Source organism: Schistocerca cancellata, chromosome 1 (assembly GCF_023864275.1).
Source record: "Schistocerca cancellata isolate TAMUIC-IGC-003103 chromosome 1, iqSchCanc2.1, whole genome shotgun sequence".
Lineage (NCBI taxonomy): Eukaryota > Metazoa > Arthropoda > Insecta > Orthoptera > Acrididae > Schistocerca > Schistocerca cancellata.
The window spans coordinates 973610562-973632802 of NC_064626.1; positions in this window are offsets into that span (position 1 = coordinate 973610562).

Genomic DNA, 22241 nt, shown 5'->3' on the forward strand with positions numbered 1-22241 from the left:
CCTAACGAGGCCTCGCTTGGTGTAAGGAGCGTAAACATTGGACGATTGAACAGTGGAAAAACGTTGTATGGAGTGAAGAATCACGGTACACAATGTGGCGATCCGATGGCAGCGTGTGGATATGGCGAATGCCCGGTGAACGTCATCTGCCAGCGTGTGTAATGCCAACAGTAAAATTCGGAGGCGGTGGTGTTACAGTGTGGTCGTGTGTTTCATAGAAAGGGCTTGCATCCTTTGTTGTTTTGCATGGCACTATCACAGCAAAGGCCTACATTGCTGTTTTAAGCACCTTCTTGCTTCTCACTGTTGAAGAGCAATTTGGGGATGGCAATTGCATCTTTCAAAATGATCGAGCACCTGTTCATAATGCACGGCCTTTGGCGGAGTGATTACATGAGAATAACATCCCTGTAATGGACTGGCCTACACAGAGTCCTGACCTGAATTCTCTGAATCCTATAGAACACCTTTGGGATGTTTTGGAACACCGACTTCGTGCCAGGCCTCACCGACCGACATCGATACCTCTCCTAAGTGCAGCACTTCGTGAAGAATGGGCTGCCATCCCCCTAGAAACCTTCCAGCACATGATTGAACATACACTCCTGGAAATGGAAAAAAGAACACATTGACACCGGTGTGTCAGACCCACCATACTTGCTCCGGACACTGCGAGAGGGCTGTACAAGCAATGATCACACGCACGGCACAGCGGACACACCAGGAACCGCGGTGTTGGCCGTCGAATGGCGCTAGCTGCGCAGCATTTGTGCACCGCCGCCGTCAGTGTCAGCCAGTTTGCCGTGGCATACGGAGCTCCATCGCAGTCTTTAACACTGGTAGCATGCCGCGACAGCGTGGACGTGAACCGTATGTGCAGTTGACGGACTTTGAGTGAGGGCGTATAGTGGGCATGCGGGAGGCCGGGTGGACGTACCGCCGAATTGCTCAACACGTGGGGCGTGAGGTCTCCACAGTACATCGATGTTGTCGCCAGTGGTCGGCGGAAGGTGCACGTGCCCGTCGACCTGGGACCGGACCGCAGCGACGCACGGATGCACGCCAAGACCGTAGGATCCTACGCAATGCCGTAGGGGACCGCACCGCCACTTCCCAGCAAATTAGGGACACTGTTGCTCCTGGGGTATCGGCGAGGACCATTCGCAACCGTCTCCATGAAGCTGGGCTACGGTCCCGCACACCGTTAGGCCGTCTTCCGCTCACGCCCCAACATCGTGCAGCCCGCCTCCAGTGGTGTCGCGACAGGCGTGAATGGAGGGACGAATGGAGACGTGTCGTCTTCAGCGATGAGAGTCGCTTCTGCCTTGGTGCCAATGATGGTCGTATGCGTGTTTGGCGCCGTGCAGGTGAGCGCCACAATCAGGACTGCATACGACCGAGGCACACAGGGCCAACACCCGGCATCATGGTGTGGGGAGCGATCTCCTACACTGGCCGTACACCACTGGTGATCGTCGAGGGGACACTGAATAGTGCACGGTACATCCAAACCGTCATCGAACCCATCGTTCTACCATTCCTAGACCGGCAAGGGAACTTGCTGTTCCAACAGGACAATGCACGTCCGCATGTATCCCGTGCCACCCAACGTGCTCTAGAAGGTGTAAGTCAACTACCCTGGCCAGCAAGATCTCCGGATCTGTCCCCCATTGAGCATGTTTGTCTCACGCGGTCTGCACGTCCAGCACGAACGCTGGTCCAACTGAGGCGCCAGGTGGAAATGGCATGGCAAGCCGTTCCACAGGACTACATCCAGCATCTCTACGAGCGTCTCCAAGGGAGAATAGCAACCTGCATTGCTGCGAAAAGTGGATATACACTGTACTAGTGCCGACATTGTGCATGCTCTGTTGCCTGTGTCTATGTGCCTGTGGCTCTGTCAGTGTGATCATGTGATGTATCTGACCCCAGGAATGTGTCAATAAAGTTTCCCCTTCCTGGGACAAATTTTTTTTTTTTTTAAAAATGGACTTGTAGTCCGGGGTGATATGTTACAATACAGCATCACCGGTCTATTGCGGTCTAACTGTGTTGGTGAGCCAGTAAATTTCCACTGTGCAGTGACTGCGTCACTGCAATTCACTTTGGAGGTGTGGCGGTGGGGCTTCTAGTCCCGTACCACCCTCTGACGGTGATAGTACTGCATGATTCAGGCAGAATTTATTGCCTAACATGGGCAGGTGAAGGTGTGGCGGTGGGACTTGTAGTCCCGTACCGTGTGCCTGGGACAATGAATTCACGGTGTTCTTATTTCAATTTCCAGGAGTGTATGCCTGCGAGAGTGGAAGCTGTCATCAATGCTAAGGGGCCCACACCATATTGAATTCCAGCATTATCGATGGAGTGTGCCACGAACTTGTAAGTCATTTTCAGCCTGATGTCCGGATACTTTTGATCATATAGCGTACACAGTTTTTCTTAGACTCTACACGGTCGTATTGCTGATAAGTGATTCGAAATGTCTTCATTATCCTCTTTTTCTATTTCATACGACGTTGAATGGCTCTGAGCACTATGCGACTTAATTTCCGAGGTCATGAGTCGCCTAGAACTTAGAACTAATTAAACCTAACTAATCTAAGGACATCACACACATCCATGCCCGAATCAGGATTCGAACCTGCGACTGTAGCGCCTAGAACCGCACGGCCACTCCGGCCGGCTTACGACGTTGAGAATGATCTTCCACGTTCGCAGTTATGTTTCGTTTCCGCTGATTGGACAACGATTGACCTTTACTGTGTTTCACTGGAGACAGCATTTGTGGCTCCCTGTACGACATGGATGACGAACTACAGGGCTCGACACCTGTTTCAGTATCCCTTTCACTTCTTAAGCACGTATCATCATCATTGTACTCCTCACGTATACTGCCCACTCAGTCGTGCTTATACAACACCACACATTCCAGTGATTCATCTTTAATATTTCATCTGACACTTCTATTTCACTCTGCGAAATTCGTTGCGTTCCTTCTTGACGAAATGTCAACGTCGGCAACTGTTGTTGTAGATATGACCACTTCTATTTCACTCTGCGAAATTCGTTGCGTTCCTTCTTGACGAAATGTCAACGTCGGCAACTGTTGTTGTAGATATGACGCAACGTTTTCTTTGTTTATCGTTTTCGTTGCTCTGCTTTGTATCAACACCTCTAGCACTGTATAGGGTTACTCGTCGAGTAAGTAGTTCAACTACGCTCCATAGCTTGATGCTGTGTTCACCATTGGATACTTCCAGTCCCGTCCCTTGTTGCCAACAGCAATCAATATGGTGGTTGCATAGTAGACAATATGTGAGGCGTCCAGTGCCGTAAACATCATTGGCCTGCTGACACCTCGCTCTCGAGGGGTTCCTCTACCGTGGAGGAACTTTTGCACGCTGCGAGATGCGTCAGATAGTCGTGAACAGAGCAGACCTCTGCGATACTCGGGCCACACGCAGACGCGACGGTAGCTGAGCCCGGCTGCCAGAGTAATTTCCCGCACCGCCGGCGGGGTCGGCAAGTGGCTACTTGCCGTGCCGGCCGGCGACCAATCGGCGGCGGCTTCTGCAATTCAAAGCGGCGTAAGTGCGCGGCGGAGCGCCCGCAATGCCAAATCAAGTTACGAGTGGCGCCAGCACAGGCCGGCGGTGAGTGCGGCCCGCATTGAGGCCGGCGAAGAGTACGCGACAACCTGATTTGCCGGCGCGCGTATTGCCACTTTGCGAGCTGTCCTAGGCGACCGCTCCTCAAAGCGGTAGCTGGGCGCGGGCCGCCGCGGTGATGGTGTTCCGGACAAGGCGCCCGGCTCGATTGCATTAAGGCAGGCGTGAAACTCGATTAGTGCTGAAGGACAGCGCAAGAGGGGCCGGCCGGCCTGCCCGCTGACCTCCACACGAGGGACGGGACGGCGCTCCCCTTTTTCCGCCCTTCCCCTGGATTCTGCGGAACCGTTCGAATACTAATGAAGTACTTGTAATAGGCTCCTTCGTAGTTCGTATTCTTGTTCGTGGAGGCGATGTACAGAAATCGTTTCATTTTTTTAACTGTTTCATTTTTGAACTGAAAGGATATATTGATGTTCGTTCACTACCAGCTTCCCATATAACTTGAATGCGCAGACGGCAGTCGCGCTTACTTTCTTTCCCAGTCAGCTTGCAATGTCATCTGCGACATTGCGCGTCTCCAATAATATCTCTGCGTCGTCCGCTCCTCACGGACGCTTGTAGCAGAGACTGTCTGTCCGCGTCGTGTAATCGCGAAGTGAGGCACGGCCGAGAAAGCAGCATAGTAAGTATGATAGATATTCATCTTTATTGAGGAAATCAATTTTATGATATGGTTTTCGATATCTTTGATCTGATGAAGACTTCGTAACAAAGCAATTTCTTTACTTTGATTGTGCACGAGCTGCTGCCCGCAAACCGTTGTAACAATTTAGAATCTAACACAGAACATTTCCCCTCTTCTTAAGTAGGTAACACTATCGAAAATTTGGAAAATATTAGCTCAATGAATGCAACATTTTGTTATTTACTGCGAACATACATATTTTCTAATAATTCTTTGAACATGACACTGATGAACAAAGAACTTTAAAGTATTTCCATAGTTTGTCATTTCCTTGCAGTTCCTGATTACAACGACGAATGACTTTTGTAAAGTTACTTTTCTAAATTAACCAATACACCTTTTAAAGGAATCGGCGATTAAGTAGTTTATCACGTCGTCATCCATTTAGCAATCGTTGTCAATCGTTAGATGAAGTTTCACAATGGCAATTTAAAATGCAGACACATTACGTGAACTCATTGCACACGGAGCTCGCCTGTAGTTAGACTGCCGCCCAGTAAATGAGACGCACCTTTTTAGTAGCTTTCAATAGCAGCGGCAGCAACAGCAGTTTCCGTTCCATTACTTCAAATAAACCAAAAGAGAAAGAGAAAAAATTCCATTTCAGATATCAAGGGATTTCCTTTCACACTACCAGAAATCAGTTAAGGTTTTGTGAAATTTCACGTCAGATAAATAAAGAAGTATGAAATACAATGTTACTATTTTTGACGGGAACTTAGGTAGAATCTAGTTTTCGTTATTAGGCTACTCAGTACACTTTTTTGGAAATCACGCAGTCAGATTAATTTCTGCTTCGAGTCATTGTTTGCAATAGACATGACTTGTGAAAAACTGTTTGAGACGTTCCAAGAAAAGTAAATGCGAATTCAAAATCAATAGATAAAAACTACCAGTAAAACTAATAATAATTTATTTAAAGAAATTTATAGAACTTTTTGTGGTGTCACCGCCAGACACCACACTTGCTAGGTGGTAGCTTTTAAATCGGCCGCGGTCCGCTAGTATACGACGGACCCGCGTGTCGCCACTGTCAGTGATGGCAGACCGAGCGCCGTCACACGGCAGGTCTAGTGAGACGTACTAGCACTCGCCTCATTTGTACAGCCGACGTTGCTAGCCATGGTTCACTGAGAATTACGCTCTCATTTGCCGAGACGATAGTTAGCATAGCCTTCAGCTACATTTGCTACGACCTAGCAAGGCGCCATTACCAGTATAGATATTGAGATTCTATTAATGTATCATCCAGAGCGATGTTCTACAAATGTGGATTAAAGTTAAGTGTTCCAGAAGCTACGTACTTTTCTTTATAGCATTCATTACGTATCCTGTTTCAGACCTCACTTCAGCCTGCGTGAGTTTAAGCGCGTGCCTTTCGGCTTCCTCTCATTGTGTCTAGGCTGTCTTGTCTAGATACAACACTTTTGTTCCCAAATATTCCCAAAAAAAAAATATATAGATTATTCCTTCATTCTCTACTTTCGTGTGTAAGGTGCCAGGACATGGGCACTTACACGTTAGCTTAGTAATAAAGGGACTGGCAAGGGCATCAGATCATGACTCTATTGAATTACGAGCAGTACTCCCTGCATGTCAGCAGGATTGAGCCACTAACTTAAAGCGTTGGTGAAAAGTATCGGAAGTTGAGGATTGTGCAATGTGAAGTCTGCAGATGGCCGTAGCTCGCCGGGCCGCCGTGGGCGGCAGGTAGCGCTCACCGGAAACGCGGGACAATACGGAACTTTTGGGGATAGCCCGGCATCCGGAGCCACCTGTGCTGGGCAGCACGTGGCGAAGACGGGAATTTCGTTTGCCTGGGGGCGTTATCACCTACTCGATCATTGGGTAGATCTCAGTGGAGGGATTTCGGCGATGATAGAGCGTTCGACATTGGCCGAAACTGAGTATTCTTCCGCCGCGTTTTCGTACGCGTGGGAGACGAGAGAATTGTGGAAGGACTTCGCCTTCAGGAATCGAGCGGTACGGACTTGGAGACGGCGTCTTGGCCATCGTTTTCCGAGGGAGATATACGGTCTCTATCGCAGCATTGCACCAACGCGTGTTCCGTGCAGAGTTCTGCGGCTAGAACCCTTTGTGTGCTCAGAAGCGAGATTTTCACTAACGCCTAATCACTTCCAACAAATTACCTAATATTCTCGATCTAGAAGTTATCAAAAATGGATCAAATGGCTCTGAGCACTATGCGACTTAACTTCTGAGGTCATCAGTCGCCTAGAACTTAGAACTAATTAAACCTAACTAACCTAAGGACATCACACACATCCATGCCCGAGGCAGGATTCGAACCTGCGACCGTAGCGGTCACGCAGTTATAGACCGTAGAGCCAAGAACCGCACGGCCACTCCGGCCGGCTTAGAAGTTATCCTTGCGAGGTGCCGAGTATTTATCAACGCAGCTGCCGGTAATAGGGGCGCGTAATTGCAAATTGTTAATGTGCCATTCTCAGGTGTGTGTGGGTGGACAAAGAGATTCACATTTTTTTTTTTTTTGTAAATTTTGTAAGTTGTGAGGAAAATCAAATTAAAATGCCAATATTACGATCGAATTATCGACTTCATTGTAACTAGCATTTACCCTGTCCCAGTAAGCTTTACATGTACTCTAGTCACTGCACAGCTTGCCCAGACGGGAAGGAAAGAAGGTTAGCAGTCTTCTATGTCAGCGACGCACTGATAAGCTTACAAGTGCATTCATTGAGTAATAAAAAACTGCCTGACAAGGAAAGAGAAAGTTCACAGAAAACATGATCGGATGTCAATGTAACGTTGTACACGTACACATCATCAACGGACATGAAAATCATTAGAGATGCAGTTCTCCACGACAGCTAGAACAGGCACCACAGTGCATTAGCGTTGTTCGTGTTTTGAGTCGTTACTAGGCCTGGTAGGGTATACGGGGCGTGACGCGTCAGATGTTGCGTGAGCACTCTGAAGGACACGGAGATGCAGTTAATCGTATGAGACAGCATTATCAACACATGGCAGAGCCTGAAGGGGGCTTCACTGCGGATCTCCGTTTGGTCGGCTGCTCGAATTGAACAGCATCCAGAATTGTGGGGCATTCGGGTGCGACAGTGGTCCGAAATTCAACGTGGCAGGCATTCTTGGCAACAATGTTCCAGTCGAGCATGTCTGAGGATCACAAGGAAGGATCAGCGTACTGTGCAACAACAACATTTGGGCGACATCGTATCGGCGCCTGCCATCCAAGAACAAATAATGAACTCCATGCGACGTTTTGTGCGCTCCTGCTCCATTAATCAGAGACTAGTGTAGGGTGTACAATAATTAGGTGTTATTTCTGGTTGTGTACATTAATTATGAATTCCTTAGGGTTGTTCAAAGCAGAGATCCGGCAGAAAAATACGTAAAGGCTTAGTAAAAATTAAGTGAACATTTTAGAGACATTGACAAGTTAAGCCACAATATTTGGATGTGGCAGCAGTCGAACAAGGAGGCCGATGACCAGTGGAGTTTGCGCAGCAGCAGTCAGCACTTCGACAGATCAACCTCCGAAGAGTCAGTCGCCGCCCTAGAAACATCGCGACATTGACGAAAACCCGATTAAATAACTCCGTCAAACGGGCTTGAGTCCTTTAAGGGGAGAAAGGAGAAATGAAGAAACATTGCCTGGACAGACAGACCGATGGTTAGCCAGCGGACATCATACTTCGCTGCAACGACTTAGCCACTAAGCTGCTCGACAGAAGAAGATGCCATCCCAGGTGTTATCAGAAAGAAGTTCATGTGGTTCTTATTCATATAGCTGGTGAGGACAAAGGGACTGCGGCCTCATGAAATGGGTCACCTGTGAACCTGGAGGTTGATGAACTCAGCCAGAAGACGCCTAACGGTCGCTGGTTCGATCCTGGGACAGAGCAATCCGCGCCACCGCCAGAGTAGGTCATGGGTATGGTACTGAATGGATGGGCACGCCGCCTGGCGCTCCACTGCAACACGAGCAGTCGCCGCAACTGCGGTCACTGGTGCCTGCACATACGACGCCGTGCCACGTAGCTGCTCCGAGGAATTGAGCGAATTAAAATACATTGCGTTACAGCAGACGAGAACCAGCAGCCAACGGACAGTATTTCAGTACATTTGTGAGTGCACAATGGCCCCAAATGTTTTTCCTTTTCAAGTAACGCTTTAAGGAGTCATAAACAAACTATATAAAGCCATCTTTCTTTCAAACAAATTTGACACTAGAAAATTTCTTTTCGGATGGTGTTAGATGTTCTTTTTATTTTAATTTGAATTATAATCAAATTTCTAAAGTTACTTGTTATATAACTGAGTCCATGTTCTTGTGGCCGTAGGAAGTATATTTGTGGAAATAACCATTTGTTAAAGAGGAAAGCATTACAAAGACAAACGCTATTCAGAGCCTACTTAATCGGGTAGCCCAATTGAGTTCTGACAATAATGAATTGTTGAATCGATTATCCGAGTGTAGGTCGAAATCTAGTGCTACCCTTCCCACATAAGATTCATCAGCAGCCACCCTTGTGACTCTCTTCTCTGGAAAGCCAAGCAAAGGATACAGAAGAATTTGTTCCTGATTTGTTAGCAGCCGCTAAACTTGGTTCCTGGTCAGATGACAAACTTACAGTTAATTGCCGAAGCTAAAGCGCATATACTATATCATGAGGCGTTACGAAATGCATTAACTTTTGAAGAACTGAAGCAAGTTTTGCACAAAAGATTTAAAAAGAAAAACAGTTGGCGTTTTTTAGGGAGCAGTTGAACATCATGTCCCAAAACCCAAAACAATAGAAAGCTTTGTGAATAGAATATGAAAACTTAATTGTAACACTTATCAACTCTCAGCCAGTGATGAAGCCAGTAAATAAATTCTACAATAAATGGAGAATAGGGCTTTAGATACTTTTTTGCGAGGATTGCCGCCCAAAACATCGCTCCGTGTTAGGGCAGAATTTCGTATCAAGGGTCAACATTACTACAGCATTAGAGGAAATAAACCCCATGGCGAGGTACAAGGAAAGCAAAAATGTATTTTCCCCTGGGGTTCGTTGTTCCAGATACGATTGGCTGGGACACATCAGGAACACCTGTCGCCAAACACAGTGCACAAGTTGTCAAAGGTAGGCCATACATTTCGTAAATGTAGCAGTACAGGGAAATTTGCAAACAGGGGTCCATTGAACAGGAACGGGAATCCCGGAACCGCCGCCACGCGTTCCAATTAGAATTCTATGTATGCAAAGGCAGAGTGCTGGTTACCAGTTACTACTAACAAGGGAACCTCCCCATCGCACCCCTCTCAGATTTAGTTATAAGTTGGCACAGTGGATAGGCCTTGAAAAACTGAACACAGATCAATCGAGAAAACAGGAAGAAGTTGTGTGGAACTATGAAAAACATAAGCAAAATATACAAAGTGAGTAGCCTATGTGCGACATATGCAACATCAAGGAGAGCGTGAGCACAGGAGCTCCGTGGTCCCCTGGTCAGCGTGAGCAGCTACGAAACAAGAGGTCCTTGGATCAAATCTTCCCTCAAGTGAAAAATTTATTTTCGCAAAGTTATGATCTGTCCATTCGTTCATTGACGTCTCTGTTCACTGTAATACGTTTAGTGTCAGTGTTTTGTGACCGCACCGCAAAACGGTGCGATTAGTAGACGAAAGGACGTGGTCTCCAATGGGAACCGAAAACATTTCATCGGAAGGCCATAGGTCAACCGATTCCTCGACAGGAAAACACGTCTGATATATTCTATACGACACTGGAGACAGATAATAACTGTCTGAAAATAAAAAAATTAAGCTCTTCACTCAAGGGGGAACTTGAACCCAGGACCTTTCGTTCCACAGCTGCTCACGCTAACCACGGGATCACGGCGTTCCCGCGCTCCCGTATTCCTTGATGTTGCCTATCTTGCACATGGACTACTCAGTTTGTATATTTTGCTTCTTTTTTTCATAGTTCCACACAACTTCTTCATGTTTTCTCGATAGATCTGTGTTCAGTTTTTCAAGGCCTATCCACTGTGCCAACTTATAACTAAATCTGAGGGGAGTGCGATGGGGAGGTTCCTTTGTAAGGGTAAAATACGTAGACTATTAGTCGACACTGGGGCTCACGTGTCGATCATAAGTAAACAGTGCACTGAGATCAGGAGGTATGGCCCTCCAAGATATAAGTTAAGTGGCATAGGGGGAGGTGACATACATTCAGTAGGTTGATCGTCACTGACCTTTCACATTGAGGTTGTAAGATTCCTGGACGTTGTGGAAGTCGTATCAAGAGTAAGCGAAGAATATGATGTTCTCCTTGGGTTAGATTTCCTGAATGAACAACACGCCATAATCAACCTCGGGCAGCAAACAGTGGAGCTTAGTGGGTCATTGTTTCTATTAGGTGACACACCTGCCAAGGTCGCTCTCACGTAAGATCCCTCTCCCCATAAGGAGGAATCAACCAAACTGCGAGAAATGCCCCTGGAGGTAGATTCGGGGGAGAAAATACTGTTCAGTATGGGAAAGCTGCTTTGGGTGGACATTAATGCTGCTTTAGCCGCAAACACTTATAGTGGCACCATTAGAGGAAAATGGTGAATTAGACACAGCACATTGTTTTGTGTGCAGGAGTATAGTTGTGGCAACGCAACAATTAATGGAATACAGAAAGTACCGGCGTATATAGATAATTTTGTGACAGAAGACTAGGGGCTACGAAAGTGAATGTTAATAGCTAACGTAAGTGCCTTAGAAGAAGATGATTTTGATTCGTCAGATGTAGACAATAGCGACAAATCAGCCACCTACAAAATTGCGTTGCCCCAGAAGATATTACACTTAAAAGGAAACGAACAGGATATGATAGAAGCAGTGATGGACAAGTTTCGTGATCTGTTTAGTTCACAGGGACCGTTACCAGCAATGAACATTACACAACACAGGATTCCAACAAGAGATAACACCCCAATCTACAAGAGACCATACAGAGTTCCTCACCAATTACTGCCGCTACTTGACTAATTCATAGATCAGCAATTAAAGTATGGTGTAATAGAGTATTCTGATTCGCCACACAGCGCAAATTAGGTAAATGTGTCAAAGAAATATGTTGACGGCGGAAAACGTTATAGGTTCTGTTGTAATTACTGCTACTAAGGACGCTCTGCTGCAGGATCCCTCTCCCCATAAAGAGGAATCAACTAAACTGTGAGAAATGTCCCGGGAGGTAGATATACGGGATAAACGGTGGAAAACGTTATAGGTTCTGTTGTGATTGCAGACATTTAAATAGCAAAACAATTTCAGACTTGTGTCCGTTACTGAATATCATAGATACCACTGACCATCTCGGCAACAGTAAATATTACTCTACAATTGAAGAGTGGGTTTCATCAAATAAAAGTTGCACCAGAGGACAGACATAAAACTGCTTTCTCTATCCCTTCAGGTTATTGGCAATACTTAAGGATGCCTTTCAGATTAAAAAATGCCCCCGCAACATTCCAAAGATTGCTAGATGGTGTGTTATATACATTAAAACCTCGACAATGCATGATATACCTCGACGACATAATTGTACTTTCAAAAGACATCAAGGAGCATGCAATTCGCTTACGAGAAGTTTTCCAGCATCCAAATTAACATTAAGTTTGGAAAATTCAAAGGCTCTATCCAGATATACTAGGGGTCAGTGATGTAAAATGGAAAGAACACAAGGATATCTGGTCAGATGAGTATAGGGTAATAGTAACAGCAGCAGAAAATGGTATAATGGAAGTAGGATTCGTTATGAATAGAAAGGTAGGGCAAAGAATGTGTTACAGTGGAAGGTCAGTGATAGGGTTGTTCCTATCAGGATCGACAGCAAACCAACACTGACAACGATAATTCCGATATACATGCCGATGTCGCAAGCTGAAGATGAAGTGATAGAAGAAGTATATGAGGATATTGAAAGGGTAATACAGTACGTAAAGGGAGATGAATATATAGTAGCCATAGGGGACTGAAATTCAGATGTATGGGAAGGAGTAGAAGAAAATGTTACAGGAAAATTTGGTCCTGGGACAAGAATTGAGAGAGGGGAAAGACTAATTGAGTTCTATAATAAATTTCAGCTAGTAACAGCGAATACTCTGTTCAAAATCCACAAGAGGAGGAAATATACTTTGAAAAGACCGGGTGATACGGGAAGATTTCAGTTAGATTACATCATGGTCAGACAGAGATTCCGAAATCAGATACTGGATTGTAAGGCGTACCCAGGAGCAGATATAGACTCCGATCACAATGTGGTAGTGAAGAAGAGTAGGCTGAAGTTGAAGACTTGTAGTGATGAAGAGTAGGCTGAAGTTCAAGACATTAGTAAGAAAGAATCAGTATGCAAAGAATTGGGATACGGAAGTACTAAGGGATGACGAGACAAGCTAGAAGTACTCTAAGGGTATAGATACTGCAATAACGAATAGTTCAGTAGGCAGTACAGTTGAAGAAGAATGGACATCTATAAAAATAGCCATCACAGAACATAGGTACAAAGAAGGTAACTGCGAAGAAAGCATAACGGAAGAAATATTTCACTTGATCAATGAAAGAAGGAAGTACAAAAATGTTCAGGGAAGTTCAGGAATACAGAAATACAAGTCGCTGAGGAATGAAATAAATAGGAAGTGGAGGGAAGCTAGGACGAAATGGATGCATGAAAAACGTGAAGAAATCGAAAAAAGAATGATTGTCGCAAAGACTGACTCAAGATAAAGGAAAGTAAAAAAAAAAAACTTCAGTGGCATTAAAAGCAAGGATGGTAGCATTAAGAGTGCAACGGAAATTCCACTGTTAAATGCAGAGGAGAGAGCCAGTAGGTGAAAAGAGTGCCTTGAAGGTCTCTATGAGGGGGAAGATTTGTCGGATATGATAGGAAAAGGAACAGTAGACGATGCAGAAGAGATAGGGGATCCAGTATTAGATTAGAATTTAGGAGAGGTTTGGGGGACTTAAGGTCAAGTAAGGCACGAGGGACATAATACATTCCACCAAAACTTCTAAAATCATTGGAGGAAGTGGCAACAAGACGAGAATTCACGTCGGCGTGTAGAATGTATGAGTGTAGTGACATACCATCTGACTTTCGGAGGTTCGAGTTCTCCCTCGGGCATGGGTGTGTGTGTGTTTGTCCTTAGGCTAATTTAGGTTAAGTAGTGTGTAAGCCTGATGACCTTAGCAGTTAAGTCCCATAAGATTTCACACACATTTGAACATTTTTTTGACTTTCGGATAAAAAGCTTCCACACAATTCCGGAGACTGCCCGAGATGACAAGTGCGAGAATTATCGTTCAATCACCTTGACAACTTGTTTATCCTAGTTGCTGGCAAGAATAATATACAGAAGAATGGAAAAGAAAACTGAGGATGTGCTAGCTGACGATAAGTTTGGCATAAGTGGTTAAAGGCACCAGAGATGTTGCTACTCATAATAGAAGTAAGACTAAAGAAAAATCAAGACACGTTCATAGGATTTATCAACCTGGAAACAGCGTTGGACAATGGTGGAAGATGTTCGAAATTGTGAGAAAATATGGGTAAGCTATAGGGGGAGGCGGGTAATATACAATATGTACAAGAGTCAAGAGGAAATAATAAGAGTGGACGACCAAGAACGAAGTCTCGAATTTAAGAGGATGTACGACAGGTGTGTAGTCTTTCCCCCCTGCTGTTCAATCTGTACATCGAAGAAGCAGTGGTGGAAATAAAAGAAAGTTTCAGGAGTAGAATTATAATTCAAGGTGAAAGGATATCAATGATACAATTCGCTAAAGACATTGCTGTCCTGAGTGAAAGTGAAGAGGAATTACACGATATGCTGAATGAAATGAACAATCTAATGAATACAGAGTATGAACTGAGAGTAAATCGAAGAAAGACGAAAGGAATGAGAAGTAGTGGAAATGAGAACAGCGAGAAATTTAACATCAGGATTGATGGTCACTAAGTAGATGAAGTTTAGGAATTCTGCTACGTAGGCAGCAAAATAACCAAAGACGGACGGAGCAAGGAGGTCATCAAGAGCGGACTAGTACTGGCAAATGGGCATTCCAGACCATGAGAGGTCTACTAGTATCAAACACAGGCTTTAATTTGAGGAAGAAATTTCTGAGAACATACGTCTGTAGCACAGCAATGTATGGCAGTGAACCATGGACTGTGGGAAAACCGGAACAGAAGAGAATCGAAGCATTTGAGGTGTGGCGCTACAGGCAAATGTTGAAAATTGGATGGACGGTTAAGGTAAGAAATGAGCATGTTCTCCGCAGAATCGGAGAGGAAAGGAATATATGGAAAACACTGACAAGAAGACGGGACAGGATTGCCAGACATCTGTTAAGACATCAGCGAATGACTTCCACGGTACTGGAGGGAGCTGTAGAGGGCAAAAACTGTAGAGGAAGACAAAGATTGGAACACATCCAGCAAGTAATTGAGTACGTAGGTTGCATTTGCTCCTCTGAGATGAAGAGGTTGGCACAGTAGAGGAATTCGTGGCGGGCCGCATCACACCAGTCAGAAGAATGATATAAAAAAAAAGTTAACACCTGTTTTGTGCCTAAATTTTATAAAGTGTGTTAGATTAACTAATCTTTGTTTTTAAACTACAAAACCAATAAGACAGCACTGTATTCTTTACATGTAATAATGAAGATGTACCAAGTTTCAAGGTTATATTGCAAAGCTCCAAGATACAGAAGGTAAAAAAGGGACAATTCAGAGACGACCGTATACAGTCGGTTCTGTTTGGAAAATTCGGTAGTTCAAAATTTAAGAGCTATAGGGCTAACAATTTTATAGAAAATAACTTAAGTACAGATTTGTTAATAGAAAAATTGAGATTATTGTTAGTCTTCAACATACGATGTAAATAATACTGGAATCGTAAAGGGTGCTGGGTGCGCGCTGCTGCTAACGCTAGAAGCAGTTTTGAGGAAGCATTTCCTTCGCCGTGCCCACCGAGGTTTCTGCACCTGGAAGGTTATTCGTTTGTTGTCAGAGTTACAGGAAAATGCTCCGCTCTGCTGTAAATCCATTCAAGTCCGCTTAAGCCTCGGGTGGTGTTAATAACGACTGACATTACTATGTTTCAGTAGAACGTATATGTGTTGTAACTGTGTAAAAGTGAATTTCCTTGAATTACGAATCCATTCAAGTCCGCTTAAGCCTCGGGTGGTGTTAATAACGACTGACATTACTATGTTTCAGTAGAACGTATATGTGATGTAACTGTGTAAAAGTGAATTTCCTTGAATTACGAATTTATCTGGAAAACCAACATTTCGTTGCCCATGTTATGTTTCGTGTGCCGGCCGGTATGTTAAAGAAAACAATGTGGCAAGAGTCCGAGATTATTCTCCACTTTTACGGAGAGCATCTAACTTCTCGTAATTGGGAACAAACAGTGGAAATCTTCTCTGAACTGTGTCGAGTACTGAGAACGATGGGACAAGTTGTAATGATTTTCATACTAATTCTACTGTATGTGAACATTGATCATAATATACTGTTTCGTTAAACGAAAGAAGACTTTTATTTATCGTTGCGGTTCCTGATGCAATATCCGTAGAAAGTTACAACATTTTATTTCAGTTTAGGCGAGCTGAGAAGTGGATATGTGGAATGAAGACTATGAACAGTATGTTCTCCTTGGCTGTCTAGCTGTCGAACAAATAATTTCCTGACCTTGTAAAAGGCTTTGGAACCAAAAAATCGCACAAGCTATTAAACATATCGACTTACAAAAATTGAGATTAAAGAACTGCAAGATAATATTCCATCCACCACCCCACACATTGGTTGAGAAGAGAATGAGCCAGGGTTGTAGCCTATCTGTGATTTTATTCAAGCTGTACACTGTGTAAGAAGTAAACGAATCCAAAGAAAAATCTGGAAAAGGAATTAAAGTTCACAGAGAAGAAATAAAACATTTGTGGCATGTCGATGTCATTGTAATTCTATCAGAGACAGAAAAGTGCTTGGAAGAGCAGTTAAGTAATATGGACAGAGTCGTGAAAGGAAGGTATAAGATGGATGTTAACAAAAGTAAAATAGGGATAATGGAATGTAGTTGAATTAAGTCAGGGGATGCCTAGGAAATTAGATTAGGAAATGAGAGATAAGCTTTGCTATGTGAGCAGTAAAATAACTGTTGATGATCGAAGCAGAGTGGACGTTGGCAATAACAAGAAAACGATTGTGAAGAAGAGAAATTTGTTAACTTCGAATATAGATCTAAGTTTTAGGAAGCGTTTCAGACGGTTTCTGTCTCGAGCGTAGTCTAGTATGGAAGTGAAACTTGAATGACAAAGAGTTCAGACACGAAGAGAATATAAGCGCTAGAAACGTGGTGCTACAGAAGAATGTTGAAAATGGTGGGTAGATCATGCAAGTAACACATCTGGGAAAATCATATAACTATCACAATTGCAGACAAAAAGAGTTTGTGGCACAAGCCGGCTACAAGAAGGGATCTAGGACATCAAAGAATCACTCGTTTAGTGTTGGGCGGAAATTGTAGAGGGAGACTAAGAAATGAATATAATAAGCAGCTTCGGAAGGTTGTAGGTTTCAGTAGTTCTTCGGAGATGAAGAAGCGTACACAGGATAGAACAGCACGAAGACCATCAAACTGGTCTTCCGACGGAAGCCCACAGCAACAGCAACATCATTGGGCTGCTCAAAACTACAAAAAAAGTATGTCTACATAGGGAATTTAGTTCGTTGAACCATGTGTTCGAACGCAAAAATCCTGCCACTGAACCAGCTGGGTAGAATGGCTGTATTTATTGAACAAAGATTTTTTTCGGATATGTAATTATAGTATTGCCAAATTGCCTTCCTTTGGTATCTATTTTCTACCAAAAACATGCATGGGACGAAATTTTGTGAAGGACATTTATGTACCGTTAGTTAGCAGAAAATCACACTTTGGAGTCAGAGTGTGCTGTAACTCTCCCTGCTACTAACAATGAGGCGCATCCGCTTCCCTCACTTACTTCCTGTGTTCTTCTCCTCATTTTTTATTTTTTTGAGTCGTCGGTCTTGTGACTGATTTGACACACTCGGCGACGAATTCCTCTCCTACGTCAACCTTCATTTGCACTTGCAACCTACGTCTTCAGTTATTTACTGGATGAATTCCAGCGTTTACCTTCCATTTTCTCTCAGGATAGCAATGTTATCACCGAATTTTATCACTGATATGCTTTCGCCTTGAATTTTAATCCCACTCTTGAACACCTCTTATAATTCCGCCATTGCTTCTTCGACATACAGATTGAACACCAATGGCGAAAGATTACATTCCTGTCATACACCCTTATTGATCTGTGTACTTCGTTCTTGGTCTTCTACTCTTATTATTACCAACAATTCATCAAGATATTGTACATCACTTATCTTTTCCTATATCTCACCCGTATGGTGCTCAGGTTTTGAAACATCATACATTATTAGATGTTGCCAAACGCTTTTTACAGGTCGACAAATCGTATGAATGTGTCTTTATTTTACTTCAGTCTTGCTTCCACTATCAACCACAACGTCAGAACTGCTTCTCTGGTGCCTTTACCTTTCGTAAAGCAAAATTGATCGTCATCGAACAGATCCACAATGTTTTTCACTCTTCTGTGTATTATTCTTGTCAGAAACATGGATGTATGAGCTGTTAAGCTGATTGTGCCATAATTCTCGCATTTGTCGGCTCTTGCAATCTTCGGAATTTTGTGGGTGATGTTTTCCCGGAAGTCTGATGGTCTATCGACAGTATCATACACTCTACACACCAACGTGAATAATCGTTTTGTTGCCAATTCTCCCCAATGATTTAAAAAGTCCGATTCAATTTTATGTATCCCTTCCGCCTTTTTGATCTCAAGTCTCCCAAAGCTCTTCTAAATTCTGATTCTCATACTAGATCCCCTGTCTCTTCCAGATCGACTCCGGTTTTTTCTCGTATCACGTCATCAGATGAGTTCTCCCCCTCATAAAGGCCCTCAGTGTACTGTTTCCAGCTGTCTGTTCTCTCCTCTGCGTTTAACTGTCAAATTCCCATTGCACTCTTAATGTTACCATCATTGCTTTTAATTTCATGGAAGGTTGTTCTGTCTTTACTGTATTCTGAGTCAATGCTTTTGACCATAATTTCTTTTCCGCTTTCTTCAAATCTTCCATGCAAAAATTTCGCCTTGGCTTCCCTGCACTTCTTATCTATTTCGTTCCAAAGTGTCATGCACTTCTGTATTACTCAATTTCCCTGAAGATTTATGTATTTCCTTCTTTCCCATCAGATGAATTTTTTCTGTTGTTACCCATACTTTCTTTGCAGTTACCGTCGTTTTAACTACATTTTTTCCTTCTGATTTCAGTGACTACCCTTTTTTAGAGACGTGCATTCCTCTTCAGGTGAACTACCTACTGAACTGCTCATTATCGTAGCATCTACAGCCTCAGAAATTCAAGTCTATCTCTTCATTTTTTAGCGTTTAAATGCCCACTTTTTGTGCACTGATTTTTCCTCGCTAATCTCTTAAACTTCAGCCTACTCTTCACCACTACTAAATTGTGATCTGAGTCTATACCTGCTCCTGGGAAAGCCTTGCAATCCAACATGTGATTTCGAAATCACTGCCTGACCGTGATGCGATCTAATTAAAATCTTTCCGTATTTTCCGGCCTTTTCCAAAAATACCATCTCCTATGTGATTCTTGAACAGAGTATTTGCTATTACTAGCTAAAATTTATTGCACAACTCAGTCTTTCTTGCCTTACATTCCTGCTACCAAGCTCTGATTCTGCCGTAAACCTTTATTCTACTCTTTCCTCCACGACTGCATTCCAGTCTACGATTATCTTCTGCTTGCGATGTCGGAATGTATACTTAATCCGTTGTTGGCGGTGTTGGTTTGGTGTCTGATGAGAGCAACCGTATCAATGAACTTTTCACAATAGCTGACTCTCTGTCCTACCTTCCCATTCATAACGAATCCTACTGCCGTTATACTATTCTCTGCTGCTGTTCGTATTACCCTGTGCTCCTGTGACTATAAATTCAAGTCTCCTTTCTATATTTCATCGACCCCCACTATATCTGGGTTGAAGCTTAGCATATCCCTTTTCAAATTCTGTAGTTTCCTTACGACGTTGAAACTCCTGACATTTCCCGCCTCGAATTCAAACTACTGAAGGCACTAACTACTGATAGGCATAGTTAGCAAATGAAAGATTTTGATAGAGAACAAACAATGTATTTAACCTAATAGTGTTCAAAAATCATAATATATATAGCAGTTCATGACATCCAGTCTTACAAATTTCAAAACTCCGCCATTTCTCTCCCCACATCCACCACTGCTGGCGGCTCACCTCCAACTGTGCAACGCTACGCGCTGTTAACAGCCAACTGCCCAACACTACAATGGCCAACAACAATGCAAACCAGCCATAGACTGCACACAACACAGCCAGTGATTTTCATACAGAGCGCTACGTAGCGTTAACAATATAAAAACCTAAACAGCCTACTTACATTGATTTTCATACAGAGCGCTATGTGGCGTTACCAATATAAAAACCTAACAGCCCACTTACAAGTCTCCTCCTGAAGATACGAATCGGGTACTAGACCAGCACCTTTTATGCCAGTGGAGAGATCATTACGTTTTTTCAATTATAGGGCACGTGCCATGTGGATACACATTCCATGTTTTTAATTCAGTGGTTTCGAGTGCCTTCGGCGTCCTCATGCCATTCATCATTGCTGATTCTTCCGCCTTTTAGTGGCAATTTCCCACTCCAAGGACATGAGAGTGCGCTGAACCTCTGTCTCACTCCCCCGCCGTCTTTTACAAGGCCGTTTGCATAATGAGGATGACTTCATATGCCGGAAGTCTTTGGCCACCACTGCTGATGATTTTTATTCAAAAGTAAGCAGCGGTAAGGTTCGAACCCGGGACCCAGGAAGTTATGATAACTAGCCAATGACACCATCCCTACACCATGGGTGTTCGGCTCATATAGTAGCTCGAACCATTATCTAGTCTGTTATTCCGTATCTGTGTCATTCTATCAAATTCTGCACCTACCCTCATCTTCACAGTGGAATGTTTCTATTTGTTTATACCCCTACCGTAGGTTCCTACAGCACCTCCACCATTCTGTTACCTACATCTGTCCTTCCCGAACTGTAAATCAACGTCGCTTAGTTAAACCTTAGTTCATAGCTTTTATAAATATGTAGGTTGGTTTCCATACGCTACAGCTGACCTTTGTGTATATGTTGGCTGGAAATACGACAATTACAATAAAATTTGTACTGTGACTGGGTCGCGACGAGTATGAGCACTTCAATAAACATTTGGCTTTATACATCAGAGTTTATCAGATCTACATTACCAACTAACAGGGTAGCACTGCGAATGACAGCAGGTATAATACACGGTTTATTTTAACACGATTTGTAGTATTTCTATCTGCATAATCTTACACTTGTAACAGGAACATAAATCTGTCTTATGTTCAGCGTCTGGAAATGAGTTTCAAAACACCGCTACCAATTACCAAGACGACTTACCACTGCGTCTTCTTCAATCTGCCAAGCCACATGAGAATTCAAAGCCACTAGCTGTGAACTGTACCACATCTCCGTGGGAAGTGAGAGAGAATCCCGGACAGATGGTACGTATTGCTGGGTCAGCAGTTGTTAAGAAGCCCCCCCCCCCCCCCCAACCCCCCGACCACTTTGTGTACTTTTGTCTTTACTTATTACTTTTAAATGTTTGATCATTGCCTCCATCGTGAAGTGCTATTTCTCTCTTGTAAACACTGGTTTCAATTGTTACTGTGTTAGTATTATCATCCCTGCGCTGTGATTTTCTGAGACAGTATTTTGCTCTCAAGCTTTGCAGGTGACCCCAGTCTTGTCGCTCGCGGAAGCCCACACGCAACAATTTCCTGTACGTGTGGGAGATCATTTCCGAGAATTTGTGGTGTCTCTGATGTGTAAGTGGCACCGCTACCCACATCACAGAAGACACAGTCCACAAGGAACCAAGTGTCGTAGCTTCCATAACTATTTTAACAGCTGAACGGGAAGATTATGCGGTTATACAGAGCAGATCCTTCAAGTTTCAGCGCTGTTTCGCAAGATAGTTCCACTTTTACACCTTCTTTTTTATTTTATCCTTATTGCTTTATTAAAGTTATGTTTTAATAAATCAAAAATGAAAAGTATGTACTTCCATCATTCTAAAATTGATAGAACATATTTCGTCTTTCGAATTCTGTTGGGTCAGATTGTGTATTTTAAAATCATTAGGTTGAAGAGTAGAAAGTCTACACCGTACAGTGTCGAACTCCCTCCAGTCTCTCCCCCCCCCCCCCCTCTTCTCTCCGAGCTGGGTCGTGCACGAGAAGAAAAGGTAATCTTTGATGCCTGACTGACATAGTTGTAAGTTGTATGGACAGCCAACAAGGTCGGGCAATTATAAGGATCGAAACTGATGATATTTTATAGGTAAGTTTCCTAATATAGGCTTGCAATTATTTCGGGAAAGGCATAATAGACTACCGATCAGGGATTTCAACCCTATACACCAGCACTACAAGTTTGGTGTCCTGTAAGTACGTCTGAGCAGCGTAATTGCAAAGCGTGTGAAAGTTGATTAATTTTTAGGCTTCCGCAACTCAGTCTGTAGAAACAGAAATCACATAAAAGAGTACGAGTCCTACTCGCATTTGTCCGCTTTTTTTCTACTCATGTGAAGTATAAAAACGTATGAATGTATGTTCCGGATCTCTTCCTAAATCACTTGACATATTTCAACCATACT